This window comes from Bombus vosnesenskii, unplaced genomic scaffold (assembly GCF_011952255.1).
Source record: "Bombus vosnesenskii isolate JDL3184/JDL3185 unplaced genomic scaffold, Bvos_JDL3184-5_v1.1 scf7180000014974, whole genome shotgun sequence".
NCBI lineage: Eukaryota > Metazoa > Arthropoda > Insecta > Hymenoptera > Apidae > Bombus > Bombus vosnesenskii.
Window position 1 is genome coordinate 60,315 of NW_022883750.1, and position 17,651 is coordinate 77,965.

At 35.1% G+C, this 17,651-nt stretch overlaps 1 pseudogene; it reads right to left on the bottom strand.

Moving 5' to 3' along the window:
- Nucleotides 1-773: 773 nt before the first annotated feature.
- On the bottom strand, nucleotides 774-14,598 carry LOC117240831 (annotated as a pseudogene).
- Between the last annotated feature and the right edge of the window lie 3,053 nt (nucleotides 14,599-17,651).

Below are 17,651 nucleotides of genomic sequence, written 5' to 3' on the forward strand. Positions count from 1 at the left end.
AGAATTTTGTAACAACTCTTCACGTGAATTAGCCATTGTTTCACAAAGCCGAGATTATATTTACACGTATATACAGGACTATCACAAAGCTTAACAAATAATAAGTCTAATGAATAATAAGTTTAACGAATGATAAAATTAGTGAATAATAAATTGTATGAATAATAAGTTTAATGAACACTATTAACAATGTCTTTGGGTTCAAACGAATCCACAGTCAACGGGATAACTCTTCACTAAACGTAAACTAATCTTAGGCGCAAAATACGATTGTTGAAAATGCTCGATGTATCACTCTCCAAAGCAATCACACGAATGCCAGCCTTGTGGAATTTTTCTCGCTGTACGATTGCATTTGTTTTCTATACCCGTTTGGAAGCGTCGAGAAGGTTCCAAACGCCGTTGCTAGGCAGTTTCTGCCTGAAGTTTGATTATTAATACAACGTATGTCCTATTGTATCGACACCTCCGAGGCAACATCACACGTGGCTAGGCCCGACATATAGAATAGAACTTTTTTTTTAATTTTTCCGAGCGAAAATTCAAAGTCGATTTTCTCGAAAACAAAACCTCAAACGAAAAATTTTTATTCTATATCTTCGACTTCTTTTTTCGCGTAGAATCACCCCCTTTCCGCTTGTACCATCAGTTACCAACCACCCTGTATATCTTTTCGTATATGATTATAAATTTCTCTGGTGTCTTAGTTTTTTCTAAAATAATATTGTAATCATTGCTGAGAATTTACAAGTAAAAAGTTCTAGCTGTGTAGTTTGTTCGATTGATGTTGGAAAGGTTAACTTACCAATAAATGATGAGCATGATAGTGATACGACCAAGTCGTGGCAGCTTGAAGAGATGTAGGACAGTGTATTGATTATGCGATTGATCCTTCTCATTTATCGCCTTGCAACTTTTCTCAAATTCGTCGAATATTTCTTGCTTCACCTCTTTACCGTTCACTTTAGCGAAGTTTTTCAGCATCTCGATCGCTTTGTCCACCCTGCCACTGGTTATGTACCAACTACGGAAGTATATGAAATACGCAAACGTTATAAAAGCCTGTAAGAAATTTTCAAAATCATCACTTTCACCAACCTTTTGTATCGACAAACTTTTTGTGCAAATTTGAATAGAGCTGTCTAGTTACGCATCAATCATTTATTTTGCACAGCTAAAAATGTGATGGCTTATCGAGAGAAAGATGTTGACCTTGAGATGTTTTATTTACGAGACAGAGGAATCGATGTAATAACCGATCCCAAGATAGTATGTATTGCTGGATAAAATATTACCCAATTTAATTCAGCTATAATTTTGGAATTTTTATGGTCCGGTCTCAAAGGACTTTTGATGTTTTAAGAGAAACTTTAACGTAAAAGAAATTTCTTATATTTCTTTGAGGATTATTTTTAAAGAATTTTCCGATGATACGAAGATACAAAAATAATCCAAAGGACGAGGTAAGATTAAATGTCTACTATACTATCGTATACTAATTTACTTACGAAATTTCTTTGTATTATATTTTTATAATGAAAAAGAAATTGGAATTAAACTACCGTGCACTTTCAGGAACAATCCATGGTCCTACAAACGCAACCACCATAGGACACGCGGTGACCATGCTGAGGATCCTCCAATTTGAGATCCAATATGCGATCCAAGGCAAAAGACTCGAGGCTGCCGCGAAATAAAGTCCAAACGACATGTTCGCTACCAGAGTTCGATATTTCGGACCGACATATTCGATCACTGAAAGAATAATTCGTGATATCGTTATTGTATTACATCGTTATAGAAATCTTCCCAAATGTTTCGTCAATTTCGTTTCTTCATTTGATATAATAATATTGTTTCCTTGTTTCCTTTAGGTTTGTCCTTTCTTCGTTTTTTACCAATCTAATTTCAAATATTCAGACTTATTTGTAGATTTTATAAATCATTAACATCGACAATGTAAGATCGTTTTGAATTAAAAAGAATTTTAAAAGGAACACTGCTTTCATCTCAATATCGAACGGAGAGTGCCTCAGTAATCGTGGTATAACCGAAGATTATTCTCCATAGGGAAATAGGTCACTCGAAAGATACAATTTCATACCAGAAAAGTATACAGAATTAAGTATCCTGTCGTTTAAAATAAAATATCTTAAAGTATCCCTAGACACATGTAATTTTAATACCAAACTAGATATACAATTACACAACAAATTTCAAATTACGAGATATAATTCCAAAATATAAAGTTTCAGTAAAATCATTTACCATTAAATATCTTAAAATTGATATCGTAAAATTCGAATAAAAATTTGACTTAAGAAAAAACAAACCGACATAGGGCAATAAACATTTATTCAAACACGTCATAAATAGTTAATCGTTACGTAAAACGGGACCGATACCGGTGCCTCATTATTAGGTCATAAATTATAGTTTTCCTATTCTCAACAGCTTTTTCTCTCTTATAATTTTCTCGATGACTCACCGATAATGAAAAGCACGTTGAAGCAGTTATCGAACGAGGTACCGACGACTAATCTCGCCAGACAGAAGCTCCAGAAGCTGTTGCAAAACGCAGTGCCGACAGACGCGATGAAATCAACCGCGTTACACGCAACCAACGCTGGAATTCTGTCACAATGGTCGGCTATGTAACCGAATATTAAGCCTCCAAGAATGCTGCCGACGAAGAAGGCCGATTGTGCTGCTGAGCCGAGGAATAACGTGGTCGCATACTCATTCCAGCTGAAACAGAAAAGAGGGATGCTTTATGATTGCGGCTAGTTATGAAAAAACACCGCGTGGTTAGAAAATCGATAGAAGGTGAAGAGAATAAGGAAGACGACGAAAGGACGAGTAATAAATTCCGTAGTTTTCTAATATCATCAGAATTGAAAACCTGAGTCGTAGGTTAGTTAATTGTAGTATTTTGGTAATATTTTTAGTAATAAAATAGTAGAGGTAGTTTGCATAATTCTTGGATATGATTAGAGAATTTGTCATAGTGGAAGGAATATAAATTTGTTAAGTAGAAGATAGTATCTCCCGATTTAAGTAGGACTTTTTTAGTAATAAAATAGCAGAAATAGAAATTAGAAATGTAGTATCGGGAAGAAGGGCCTAGGAAACGTCGAGCTAACTACAGACAATGTCGCGAGAGCCGAGACGCTGTCGGTTCCATCAATGCATTACCGGGTCCTTCAGGTAAATAGCTTTGCCGAAAAGACCTACGTGACCCTGGCTAGGAGCGTCTGTAGAACACGTGTGCGGTGGGCCCAGCAATAGACAATAGAGTGCTACAACGGCCAGAGAGGCAGTCGAGAAGCAGAGTGCGAGTTGAGCGGACACGGAGTGTGAGTCGGCGTGCGACGATATCGTAGTCTGTCCTTTTGTTATCGAATATCACTCATTAAAATACATCAAACTTTAAACTCTACCATCATCACTTATCACTTACTCTAAGAATCCACAAGTTACTACAGAAATAATAATAATAACAATAAATATTCGATAAAAATGTCTTGAGTCGTAAGAAGTTACCAAGCGCGTATTTATACGTTCAATTCGAAATATGTCTATTGTACAGTTGTAACTTTCACTTTTCGATTTATGCGATATTATATAAACGGATTCATGTTCGTGATTTAAAACGCCGAGATGTACAAATAATTAAGGATGACAAGGTTAATTTTATGTTCCGTTATAAACGAGCTCTGTTAAGATGCAAACAGCATAACAAGTAATTACACCTACGTCTAAGTTCGTGCAACCAACAAGGACTTCTTTTATAATGACTGCATTATATGCTATCGTCAGTATAGAACGACGGTTCCAACAGTTTTAATTTAAATAAAAATTTGTTAATCGGTGTCGAAAGTTTGAAGTTACTTTATATAAAGAATATAGTTTTCTCTTGTGATTTTACCTCGACAGCTATAGATTTGTATGGTATCATCGTGTGATTAAAGGTCCATCCATATTGGCATGGTTTTATTGGCCAGGATGGGTCTGCCTCTCTGATACCACTCTCCAATATGTCGGTATAGTTCACACTGTACATGTTACATCGCGAAAACGAAGTCGCACCTTCCGCCAGCAATTCCTCACTCGACGCTGGAGGGATCGATAGTGCAATCCTACATAAAACAAGAATACGTTACATTAACGATGATGAAATTTGCAAGAAGTATTTTTAAGAATACTAATTTTCCTTTGATTTTCTTATCTTTTTTTAAATAACCAAGGAACAATGACAGCAAATGGTAGAGAGAGGGAGAGAAATTGGAAAACTAAGATGAAAATTCTACTCAAAAGTGCATAGTTTTTAATCCTAATCTTAAATTAGTCCAATTCCTTGAAACTTAATTCGAATCCTGTTTAAATAAAAAATGTGACAAAAGTAATATACATAACAATATAAAAATCTATAATAATTTCTCTAATAAAGAATAACGACGATATCAGTAACAGTAATAACACATTATCTTTAATAGTGTTTACATTTTCGCATTTTTAAATTTTCTGTAAAAATAAAATTCGCATAAAAATCCGCGGCCTATTTATTATTTATAAATCTGCTTTTTCAAAAAAAAAAAAAATCTAAAATGGGAAAGGTGAAAAAATAAAACAACAGGAAAACAAAAGCACAAAATATAAAAGAGGAAAAGAGACAATGACCGTAAAAATAGGAACAAAGGCAAGAGCTGGAAGGACGATCGTCCCGTATCTGTTGCACTCCGAGGCATTCGAATTGTGTTGGGATTTAATTACCGATCGCTGCACGTATCGGTGAGTCTATTTCCAGACAAATAAACGGTACGCGGGGAGATTCGAGAAATTATGCGAAAAGAAAAAGAAGTTCCTAGCCGATCAGTTCGCGGAACACGTGAACGTCTAGAATCTGCCGGAGGTCGTCGACCAAACTGGTTTCCGGCGGGCCCCCGGAACGCTAAGAAATCGTCGATCTACAAAGCGATAGTTTCGCCTTGGCCAGGGTGATTCAATGGAAAACAAGCGTAACGAACGATTTTCCTCGTTGACGCATCGTAGAAAACCAGATCTCGCATGCGACGTCAAGAATGGTAACACGATTCGTTGGAATCGTGCCATCCAGACTTCCTATCCTTTCACCGGTAATTCCTTACGTTCTTGAAATAGAACACGTGACAAAGACGTTGATAATAGTATAACTATGTAATCGCGATTTCCAACTATTTTTATCTCGTCGCAAACTGGTTACAGGTATCTCCCCCACTCCCGTACGACACGATATTTACATATGCATTTACATATACAACGCGATACCTGGGTTTTCCTGATTCAATAAACACAGTTGTTTCGTGCAAGTTATCAGATATTATATTGTGGTTTTAAAGAAACAAATTGTCGCGATGCGATACGTTATCACAGCTGAGAAAATGGAAATCTCCGTGCAAGTGGAAGATTCTGTCGTCGAGAATATTTATTGCGACCTGCATGGAAAACAAACAGGCTTTCGAGAAGCCTGGTTTAAACTACGTGCACGTGACTTGAACAGGTATGTACATATGCATATAAATTGTCTCCTATAGAAGGTGGTTAATTCTAGACATCGAAAGGAACGTCTTTAATGAAAACATGTATTGATTTGTTATACGATCAACATGATTATTGACCATTTCGATCTGCCCGAACTGAAAATGTCTATCGCGTAACAGGGTAAATTCGAACATAAAGAAACTATGTAGGATCGTTCGTTACGTATAACTCAATAATTCAAATAAGACAAATTGCACATAAAGTGTCACTTACTTTTGTTTGTCTGTGAGGTTCCATCGTTCGAGTTCCGGAACGGTACACCAGTGTTCAGCTGGCAATAGCGTGATGAAGAACTGCGTGAAGTAGAGGAACGCGTAGACGAAGGTGAAGGAGAATGATGAAAAGGAACCATTGGTAGCGGCTGGCCTCGCCAACGTACGGTAGTATGTCGTCGAAGGTTTTGATCTTCGGACGTTCGCCCTCCTCGGCTTTTACGGACTCCACCATGACTGTCATTATCTCGATATCTGCGAATCAATGATCCTCGATCACCTACTTAACTCGAATTACACGTTACGAGGAAACTAAGTTCAAGGTGAATGGGGTCTTATTAGGTCGTCGAATAAATTCGTGTTGCAATGCGTTCATACCTTTTTATGTGTTTTAGGAATACAGATCGATAAACGATCAAGGTGATCGATCTTATGATATACAGTGGCTCACGGAAGTACTCGAAAACTTTCATATCACGAAACTATAATTTCGTTAGCACTCTAACGAGATACGATTATCGAGATTATAATAGTAAAATTTGGAATCAATCTGAGATTGTATATTTGTTACGCCATGCGGCTTGCCATTGATCATATTCTTAACTGTCGGTCGCGGCACTATAATGTCGCAGACGGATCGTCGCGGCTGCCCGGCAAAACAAACATTGTAGTGGCAAGCGCATGGTTCATTAAGCAGGGCGACCTCCAGAAACGTCGATTCGTGGCCGTTATTTTATCTGGCGTAAAAGAATGTGGCGTGATCCGAAGGTAGTGGGGGTCGCCTTCCAGAAAGAATCAGAACGTTTCGAGAAGCCAAACAGTCCACACATATCTTATATCGCGCATTACGTAGTCACATTTCTTTTTGTTGTTCCATTTATATCTTTCTAGTTAATAAGTTGTTGCAATAAACATTAATTTAGTTGTGTTAATTCTGTGAAATTTCATTGAACTACCCTTATTATCATAATCGAAATAAGGGAATCGATCAGTTCGTGGCGTCGATTGTTTAATCGTAACGAGAACTTACAAATCTCGTTGACGTGATATCTCGCGATCGCGTCTCTCCGCGAATGATCGAAACAATATTGAAGATATATATACATGAGACAATGTATATATATTTCGCAAATATATATGTTAAATGAAAAATTAATATGTATATAACACATGATGATGATTTTACTACGTACATCGTGGCTTATTATTCTTATTAATTTAGCGAATAATCGACTGCTCAAATACTCTGGTAATTTTTATATATAAAATAACAATAATATATGTTTCCAATAAATATATGAAATTTCTATATACACGTTTAGATCTGTTTCAAATTTTCTCAATGTAATTACGACGATCGTGTCTCACTTCAGTGTCAATGAAATCTCAAAGTGTCTCGTATAAAAATCACCAAAGGTTTGTTTAAGTGCCCGAGTACTTTCACGTGAGCGACTGTTGTTTTAGTAGCAAGTTCTCTTATGTCTATTTCTTCGTTACATTTAGCCGGATAATTTCTCATGTTTATCAACGTGTTATGATGTTTCTCTTATTAAGCGGAGAAATCTCTTCTTCGCTAAATTTTCTTAAACGGGTTCAAGGTGAGGTGAACCACATTGTTGAAATCAAGATGAAGAAGATGAAATCTAAAGTCTAGATGAAAGGTAGTAGATGTTTGTATTGTCTAGATATATTGCCATGCTACTTTTTGACACGATATAATCTTAGGTAAAGGCTAATTCAAGGTGATACAGAGTGTACTGGAAAAAATGATTTGAATTTGCTAGAGAGGAAGAGAAAAGGAAAGATCCTTGAACATTTTTGCAAGGTTATTGCAAAATGGAGGATACTATCGAAGGCTTATTGCTGTCACTTGTACGTTCTAACTGGAGTGTCCTTTAAATAATTTGTTTCTTATTAGATCCTTTTTGCAAATAGGAAGATAATATTTTTGGGACGTGAGAATTGTTAAATAAAAATGTAATGTAATCAGATGTAAATTGTCATTGGAATAGAAGAGTTTGTTTAGAAGAAATGATCATGAAATACACAAAATGTATCATGCGTAATGTGTAAATAATAATTAATTCCAAAGACAATTAATGAAAATTTTAAATAACAGAGCACCATACCTCCGGTTCCTGCTTATTTTGACACTGTGCAGAATGTCACACGATTGTTGCCTTTTTTTTTTTTAAAGATTATTCAGTTAAGAAACAAGCACCAATAAAAGAGCAATTATAGTTAATTATTAAAAAATCCAAGTAGGTATTACATAAATAAAATTATCAAGGAAGATATTTATCGTAAAGATTGTGTGCTTATGAAAGAAGTAAACGAAATTATTGTAGCGCCATAGTAATTTGTATGAATCTTTGAATCTTGTTTAAATAAAATTTTCGATAAAAATTTGATTCTATCAGTGAACGATTACTACAGTTAATTACTGGATAATTAAAACAAGTAAGTAAAATTATTGTTACAATAATCCCGACAAATTCGTGATATTATTCAACTAGAATCGTTAAGAAAAAATTCGACACCGTTAGCGAACGCCATTTTACTTTTACTTCACGAAGGCTAACGTTATAAACGTTGAATCAAGAGCAATCATTTTCAATATAAAATATACGCGCGAAAGCTTTTGCTCCCTTTGATAATTGAATCCTTAATTTGCCGCCAATTAAACTCTTTCCCAACCACCTTCGTCTTCTAAGAAACCTTTTATACCCCAAAGAGAAATCCCCTTTTGCACAAACTCGCTTTTTTTCAACCATCGTACAACACGATATGATATTTACACCATGCAATTTACACGATTCAGATCTCAATCTTGCAAATCATTTCGAAAATAGATCGATGATTAAATCGATTATAAAATCGTTCCTGCAAGTTTTAATTCATTAATTATTTCTTTATTTGATGAAATATTATTTATTATTTAAATATCGTTAATTTACTAGCGTTCAATGAAATTTCTCGTAGAATTAAGTTCGTTTAAAATATTATTAATTTAATGACATTTTTTGTAAGATAATTGCGGTTAGATTTGATCTTTCACGAAATCTACGAGATGATCGCGTTCGATTAATCACCGATGTAGCGCATATGTAAAACATTTAAAACAGTCCATACATAGATGTTTCATAAGTGTAGATGGTTATTTATTACGGTTCTGTGTAATTAATGTTCGTTGCGATTACCACGAACTTAGATAAAAAAAAGAGTATTAATGACGAGAGAACCGGAAGTGACCGTGACATAACTGTTATTTTCTAGGGGCTTGGTAACATTTGCATAAATTATTTCGCGTATACTGTAACGCACTTTACGTTACAACGGTATGTCGATGGACACGAGAAAAGAATTTTTCTACCACAAATTGAATGGCATTTTTGGCGATAATGATTGTGTGGAATGATGACTACTTTAATTGAGATTCTAATCGAGATTCAAGTGATATATGAAGTTTGTACTTTCCAATAGGATAAATTGAGAAAAATGTCTTCGAAAGAGAATATGCTATTTTTGAATACACCATTTTTTAATAAGTCTAACAAATTCTGGATCTTTTAATTCACAAGGTTGCAAATCTCCAAATTGTTCAGTCTGAATTTTCGAATCTTCTAATCTCACGATCTTCGAATTTTCTAATCTTCGAATCATTAAAAATCCTAATTTTCATAGAATTTTCAAGGAAGCTATAAAATAAAAATATAAAATATAAAATAAGAAAATTTGAAAAAGATACATAATGCGTTCGATCCAACACCATTTGCTCATAGTAAAAAAAAAAAGATAAAAGAAATTGTATGCAAAATAGGTAAACGTATTATAGTAAGTATTAGTCAATTATAGCAGATTGCTATCATTAATCAGTAATTATCCGAGTCGTAGCTGCATCTGTATATACATGAAGTATACAACACTAAAAATACATTTTCCTTAACAAAAATACTGAATAAACACATTCCTACGTAGCAACTAGTCAGCTGTGATAAATTGTTCGCTTTGAACAACGATCGACTAAGTTAGCATTGATTTCCGGATTGTGCGTAAAGCGTGCAATAAAACGAACACGTGTTTATCCCTAACGTTAAGCCAGGACCACCTAAATTAATACGAATTTTCCCATCAGGTACCGTCCTTATTCTGACAAAAAAATGCAAGCGATATTTGTGCATGTAAATAATTTGCCTGTGTGTATATATAATAACTTATATGAAACAGTATTGCGATATTTCTCGTACATTGCTAGATATAATGATTTTAAATAATTCTGGCTCAAAAATTCGATTAAGAATTACATTGCAATTTCTAGAAAATTGTTACAACATTAAAAAAGCGAGATCCCTTAGAATATGGTATATCAAAAAAATCTTACAACCAATAATTTTACGATTAAAAAATGTAAGAAACCTCCCCAAAGTAATCGATCCGTGAAATTAATGAGAAACGTATGCTCCAGCAAAAGCTACGCGTGAATATTGAACACAGCTTCAAAACCGACCTTTCCCGATTGAAAACGCATAGCAGAATAGCAATAACTCGTCCACCGACGCACCAATGAAAATGGAGGCTCGTAACGATCGTCATAACTCGAGTGTCAAACGTTCTCGGTAACCGGTTACACAAAAGTGCGCACCTTGAACAACTATTACATCCCAGAACTAATTAATAAGAGCGATCATGGCTAGCATGGATACATATAGTTTGCATACGTGATTTTTCCCTACGGGGCCAGTTTTCTCGCCTTCGAATCGATCAGGGAAAGCGATCGTGATCGCGATCGAGCCATTGAAATTCATTCGATGCACACGAGATACAGCATAGCGTTTTGATCTCGCGGAACTCGCACAAACTACAAAGTCAAACTTACAGACTCGTAACAATACAAAGTGGAACGATCGTTTGGTTTCACTTCCAACCGTAAGTCTTCCTATTGATTGGTGTTCTTCTTGGTCGTAAGGGAAAACGAAGAAAAGAAAGGAAAGAAATCTGTTATTAATATTGGAATACCATCGTGTTCGAGGAATTATCGTTCTATTTATTTATTTATAATGGCGTTATCGAATTAATTGTTTCTTAATATGATACATTAAAACACTTATTGTAGTCGATAGAAACAGAAATTTTATTTAAGATTGCAATCCCAATTATCTGATTTTCCTGACGGACAATTTATATGGATCGATTGGAATTCATATAACAAGAGTTCACCAATTTTCTTCGCTACTCATCATTTTTCGTTCGCGTGATACGAGCTCACGTTCAAGTGAGTGCTTCAAATCGGTAAAAGTTCGATTAATTAATCGAGTTCTACCATATTTAACGCGAATAAGCTTTTGCATAATAAGCAACGAATGAAATAAAAATTTGTTGTAATACACAATGAGTAAGTTAGATTAATTATCGCTTTATATGATAAAAGTCCATGGTCCAGCGACAACATTGGAATTATCTTTTTCTTATTCATCTTGGAATTTATGATTGTTTACGGCGTTCTTTTTTGCGACAAATTGAGCTTATGGAAGTAATTTCTCTTCTAGAAAAATTGAACGCTAACGCCGTGTGCCAGGATAATGTGCAAGAACTAATGTACAAAGAGTTAATCATTTTGGCTTCTGAAAGACTATATGAGTCACGGTTGTCCTATTCTTGTTGCTTAATTGCAGTGTTTGACCACCTGTTCTAGAATAGTGAGTTTACCTCTCACTGATCGGCACCGATTGGTATTTTGTAGTACAGTGCTTTGTTAGTCGATCGTGGCATTTAAACATACCAAGTTCATAGAGAAGAAGGCAGTTTTCTAAGTTTACGTTCTTTAGAAAAACATAATTTTATCATTAAAACGTCCGACCTTTTGATACCCATCTAAATATGTTATACATAGTCTCGATAAATATCACGATAATGGATAAGTATATATAGTCGCGTTTCTGTTCCAATAAAAGTGAACACTATCGATGAACACTAAGTGATGCTATCGAAAACACTTGTATATTTTTAGAAATTCCAAAAACAACAAATCCGATGTCAGTGATTTTGTCTGATTTGCTAGTTTCTAGCGTTAAGATTGAATACACAGCTGGCAAATTTTCTATTTCAAAGATCTATTTAACTTTGTGATTAAACAGCTTTCTACAAAGTTTTGCGGATTTGTTAGTTATCTTCGAAAGAATAAGCAAGCTTTAAAGGACTTTGATCTAGTAAGTTTATTCCTCTTCAACCTTATACTTAATCATCAAGTAACGCTATAATTAGAAAATCAACATAAATGGATTTATCATATTTCTTCTGTCTAACCTTCTTTAAAATAATTAGCTGTTAAATGAGCCAGAGTTCTAGGAAATCTCCGATGTTGTTGATCTTCAACGAGATACAGATATCTGACAGATACTATCAAAATTCTATAGACGTCTATCCTTCAACTCTCAGCATACCAATATTTATGCCATCATCGACGTTTCTTCACAAAGGGTCCTTAAAGAAATTTATGATTCTGTTACTCCTAAGTTACTTTGTACTGTTATATTTTTGTTATAATAGTGCCTACTAGAAATGTTTACCTAGTATATAAGTTTCACTATTATTACCATTCTATCGTATGTTGTACTCGGAGTTAGTCACAGTTTCTCAGAAACGTCTAACTTACTCTTAGTTATCCTGGCACAGACGCTGTGTTTCACTTACTGAAAAAATAAACAAAAGAAGCAAAATGATGTACGTAATATACTAAAACATTCTAAGATACCGTGGTAATTTTTCTATTTCTTGTGTAAATCATTTCAACTTGTTTTTTTAATGTTTTTATTCCTAATTGGTACACCGAAATGGATGTAGCAAATGTATATCACGGTATTATCCAAATAGCTTAATATCCGAACGTTCTATTATCCAAACACAATATTTCTTCGTAACGAATGCCCTTTTCCGTTTCAAATATGTACATACGTATGTCGTCAGTGTTCATACACAATGTACTCTTTCCTTGATTTGATTCATTGAATTGTGATTATACGAATTTGGTATGAAACTAGGAAGCGTTCTAACTATCGCAGGAAAATACGATGTAAACGAGAAAACTGGAAAGTGATGTAAGCGCAACAAAATTAGCAAAAATACGCGATATTGGAGAAGCCAGAATCACAGACATTAAAGGAAGAAAAACATAATTGAAAATTCTTCAAAGCACGTAGATTTCTCGGATGTTGGCAACGGTAGAAAAGCCGTAAGTATTCTGATATAATGAAATGTTTCACGTAGACGATAATAATGGCGATTTTATATAAATGAAAACAGCAGACGAAAAAGCTAATGAAAAGATATCTTCTCATGCCGAAGCACTCGTGGCACTCGTAGAAGAACTCCGATGATTCAAAGTACGATAAAGAACGTAACTCTGTGTAGTTATTTACGTTGAAAAAATTATCTGATTATGGATTCATAAATATTTAAAGAATCTGTCGATTACTCTTAAACTGTATTTGGATAAATGAAATTTCGTCTTCCTATTATTTCAGAAAAGAGAGGCTCTACTACATTGTCTGCAGTATGTTTCTAATAATTAGTAAAATATCTGAACTAAATAAATGTAGACGTGAAAGTCACTGCACATCAGTATATTAAAGGTCAACACCAATACACTGACTGTCACATCACGAAGACATTTTAAAGAACTAATAAGGACAAAATTGTTTATTTAACAAGTCAAAATCTCGATCAATTAACGGACCACCATTATATCGTGATATTTAACGAAACTTCCAATCTTAAGAGCCATATATTATTATATTATAGCAGTGTTATAGCAGTCATTGGCTCGGATTTTAATTAAATTGGTCGTGAAAGTGAGAAGAAGTAAAGAGACCGAGTAATCACGAAGAAATGGTATGTATGTAACTTGATCGAAGCAAATACCAAACTTTTAGTTGTTATCTTCAACGAGGGAAATTTGGTCATCTAAGTAGGTTATCGACGCAAGTGTTAATGAAAGATAAAACACGATTGGAGCAATGAAAGGACTTCATTCTTTTTCCTTCTTCGCGAAATAGCAAATATACAGTAGCTCACGTGAAAATATCTGAATATTTGTGCAAACATTTTGTAAATATATCATGTGTATTATGTTCGCGATCAATGAATATCACAGTAGTTCCTATATGAGTTTTCAGATTGACTAAAAATTTGACTGACCTACAATAGTCATGTCTCATTCCGATACTAAAGAAATTTTTAAATATTTTATGTAACGCATACAATAAAGATACGTAAGTTATCTATGCTAAATGCTGAAATACTTATAGAAGTCCTTTATGGATATAGTAGATATTATGATATGTGTGTTAGGCGAAACATTTTGAAGTTTAATTATCACCGTAATGAGACACGGCTAAGATAACACAGGTACGGTTATATCGAACAAGTTTTTCCCGATATACTTCATAATGTTCCGTGTAACAGATAACATACATTATACACCAAAGCCTTTTACGACCAGCGTTCAAATGCTTTCACGACGAACCACTGTACCAAAATTCAAGTCTCACGCGACACATCGATACGAATGATCGGTGCAAACAAACGTTTACCTTTTCCACGATCGTCCGAGAGCAACGCGAAACTTCACTAGGCGTATCACAAATCTCGTCGTGGTTTTGTTTCTAAAACGAGAAACTCTCTGCAGAAGTCACAGAAATAAAATGAAATCTAGCTTCTTCACTTTTGTCCGACTCGATAAGTCGATTTCGAACAAACTTTACTCTTTTCTTCTTCTTCTTCTTCTTCTTCTTCCGGATGTCTTTTCACTGTTTCAACAGGATAAAACGGAAATTGGAAAAATAACAAAAAAAAATCGCGGATCGCAACGACTCTCGTGATCCTGTGATCCAAATCCAGGACACGTGCTCGATCTCGATCGTCACAATGATCTTAGGTGCACGGATCCTCGATTTTTCGGACGCCGCGCTACATCGTCGTTTAAAAGGGGGCACGCACCGACTGTTCGCCGCGTGGACAATTAGCGGGGCTTTATAGCGTATGCAAACGAAAGCGGAGCCCCACCAGCGTCGTGTGTGCGGCTATTGGACGATGACTTTGGTTCCCGTGGATCGTCCCGTCGACAGCAACGCCGAAGTCGAAGACGTCACTGGAGAACTGCGGGGATTTTACGATTCCAAAGAGCCGCTTCTCCTGCTTCACCGCGACCGTTGGGTTTTCTCGTGACTCGTTTGCACGCTTTTTTCCCTTCTCGCTCTTCTCACTACCATCGCAATCTTCCTTCTCCCTCGTCGCTTTGTCGCGACACGTATACGCGACCGGAAAGCGAGAGACATAAACTGGTGACGCGCAGGTGAGTGTACCTGCCGAGAACGTTGCGACGTTGTTGCATGGTTTGATATGTTTCCTCAAACTGTGTTTGGTTAACTAACTTAATTCGCCTGTTGGTGACTCATGGAAATTTGAGTGATATTACGAGGTGCAGTTGCGGAGTATTTGGAGTGAGAATTTGTGAATTTCCTGTGTTTCACCATGTTACATATGGTAATTTACAGTGTTGTTTGTATAGTATAGTACAGATTGGAAGAGATACAATAATAAGCAGACAGCTAGGCTGGTTAATTGATCAGGAATATTAATTGAGTATGAATTGTTTAGCAAGGAAAAGAAAAAAGTATAATTCTAAGTTGCTTTGCTGCGTACATTGGGATTTATGATATACGAAAGATCGATTTCTTTCAGGTAGGAAAGAATGATTATAAAATAGAAATTATTACGTAATTTTTAGTATCGCAGGTTTACCGTGGTATTGAATTCGGCTAATGATATGTGAACTGGAAAAACAATGATCATGTGAATCAAATGTTGATTATCCATCCGTCGAAGCGTTAGTCAGATATCGTGTAACTGATAGTTCCTTGAGTGGTTTTCAAAGTCGAACGATGAAACAATTTGAAATAATCGTTCCATTATCGACGAAATGAACGAATTTATCTAATGGGGCTCGTTAATTTATTCGACTTTTAATATTAATTACTAATTGTTATAGAAATTGATTTAACAAATTTGATATAAATTGATTTACCATTAATTAATCGATGGTAGAAAAGAGACGTTGGAAAATGAGTAATATGTAGCTTTAGTTTTACAGATTTTACAAAATAAATGTTACTATTTAAGAAGAAATAAATTTGATGGGGTAAAAGCTATATGGAAATATACTAACGACTTAACGAATTTAAATTTAAAGGACTTTAGAAACAAAGAAACGGAGACAAACTTTAGTTCTCGATGATACTTGACACGTGAATTGATTAACAGCTTGTCTTGCGTGATTAAATTTAATAGGATTAATTGAAAAGTTCGTATACCGTGTGTGAATCATGATAAAGTTGGTTTCATCGTAATTCACACGGTACTCGCAATGATCATTCAATCGGCAATTTTATTGTTCCAACATCACATCATTTACTTATCTTCGACTTGTACAGTTCTCTGTGTTTTACGCAATTCTCTTTTTTATCCATCATTTTCTCGCATAGCACTCGAGTAAAAGCGAATCAACCGTTCAGTGAACCATACTTTGTTTCACTATGTTTCTTCACATGGTAAATGTTTTTTGATATCTTTTTCAAATTGAAATTCTACGGTTCTTCGGTTTGTTACATTGTGAACGAAAAAATCAACAGATATATAGAAGAATATCGAGGTTAATCGCATCGACATTTTCAAATTTTATAACACTCAATTTTAACTTTCTAATAATAACTTTCAAATTTTCAAATTGTCGAACTTCTAAATTTCCGAATTTCCAAATATTCCAGTTTCGATGCGCTCGAAGTTCCAAATCGTCGAAGTTCCAAATTTCCAAACTTCGATATCGCCGGAGTTCTAATTTTTTGACCTTCTATGTTTATCCGAGAGATAAAAAAATTATGATCGGATAGTGTCGATTATGCCAATCGAGGATTACAAATTTTCTATTCGTGCGACCTTCGACACCGAAAATAAATGAGCGCGATATTTTCCGTTTTTATCTTCCTCGAGCCGCAGTTAATTAAATCAATTGTCACGAAAGAACACGGTAGTTTTTCTGATTCCCGAAACAAAATAGCCCCATTGATAGCTTCAGGCAAATTCGCTGAGTAATGAAATCTACTCGCGAAACACGGAAACGCAGGGACTTAACCGTCAAAGATATTTGCTTCAGAAACCCGATACCCTTGAAAAAGAAAAAAAAAAAGAAGAGAATTACATGTTATATACGCGAGATGCAAGATCGCTCTTACGATCTTTCTTACGCAACGGAACAGTTTGAAAACGAAGTTTGAATTTCGCGCGTATTCCAGTAAAGGGTTCCTCCTTGAAAATTCGCCAAAAGAAATCGAACGTGAAAGATTTCGTGAACGCGAAAAGCTATTCAAATTATTCGTCGATTTAATTCTCGAAATTCGTTGATAAATATTAATTATATTTTATCGCAGTGGAGGATAGATTTCGTAATAGACGCGCGAAGAAAGACGTTTTATCGATATTTATAAGAATTATAAGTCATCGTCTTGCGTTGATCTAAGAGGAAATCTAAAACAGAGGTATCTTCCTGCGAGCGGTTTGAACAACGTTCATAAAACGTTCTTTTTCGTTGGTTACAACGATCTTCTGCAAATTCGAAGATTGTCTCGGTTGCTGCAGTATATGTTGTTTCTAAGATTTGTCGATAAAAGCGCTAAATCATCGGGATTACTTATAAGTAACATACCTGTATCATTCCGTTTGATAGGTCTGTTCAACGTGTGTCGCGAGATGTTATTATTACCATAAACAGATAACGATTTTTGCTGACATTTTTTCAAAATTACGTCA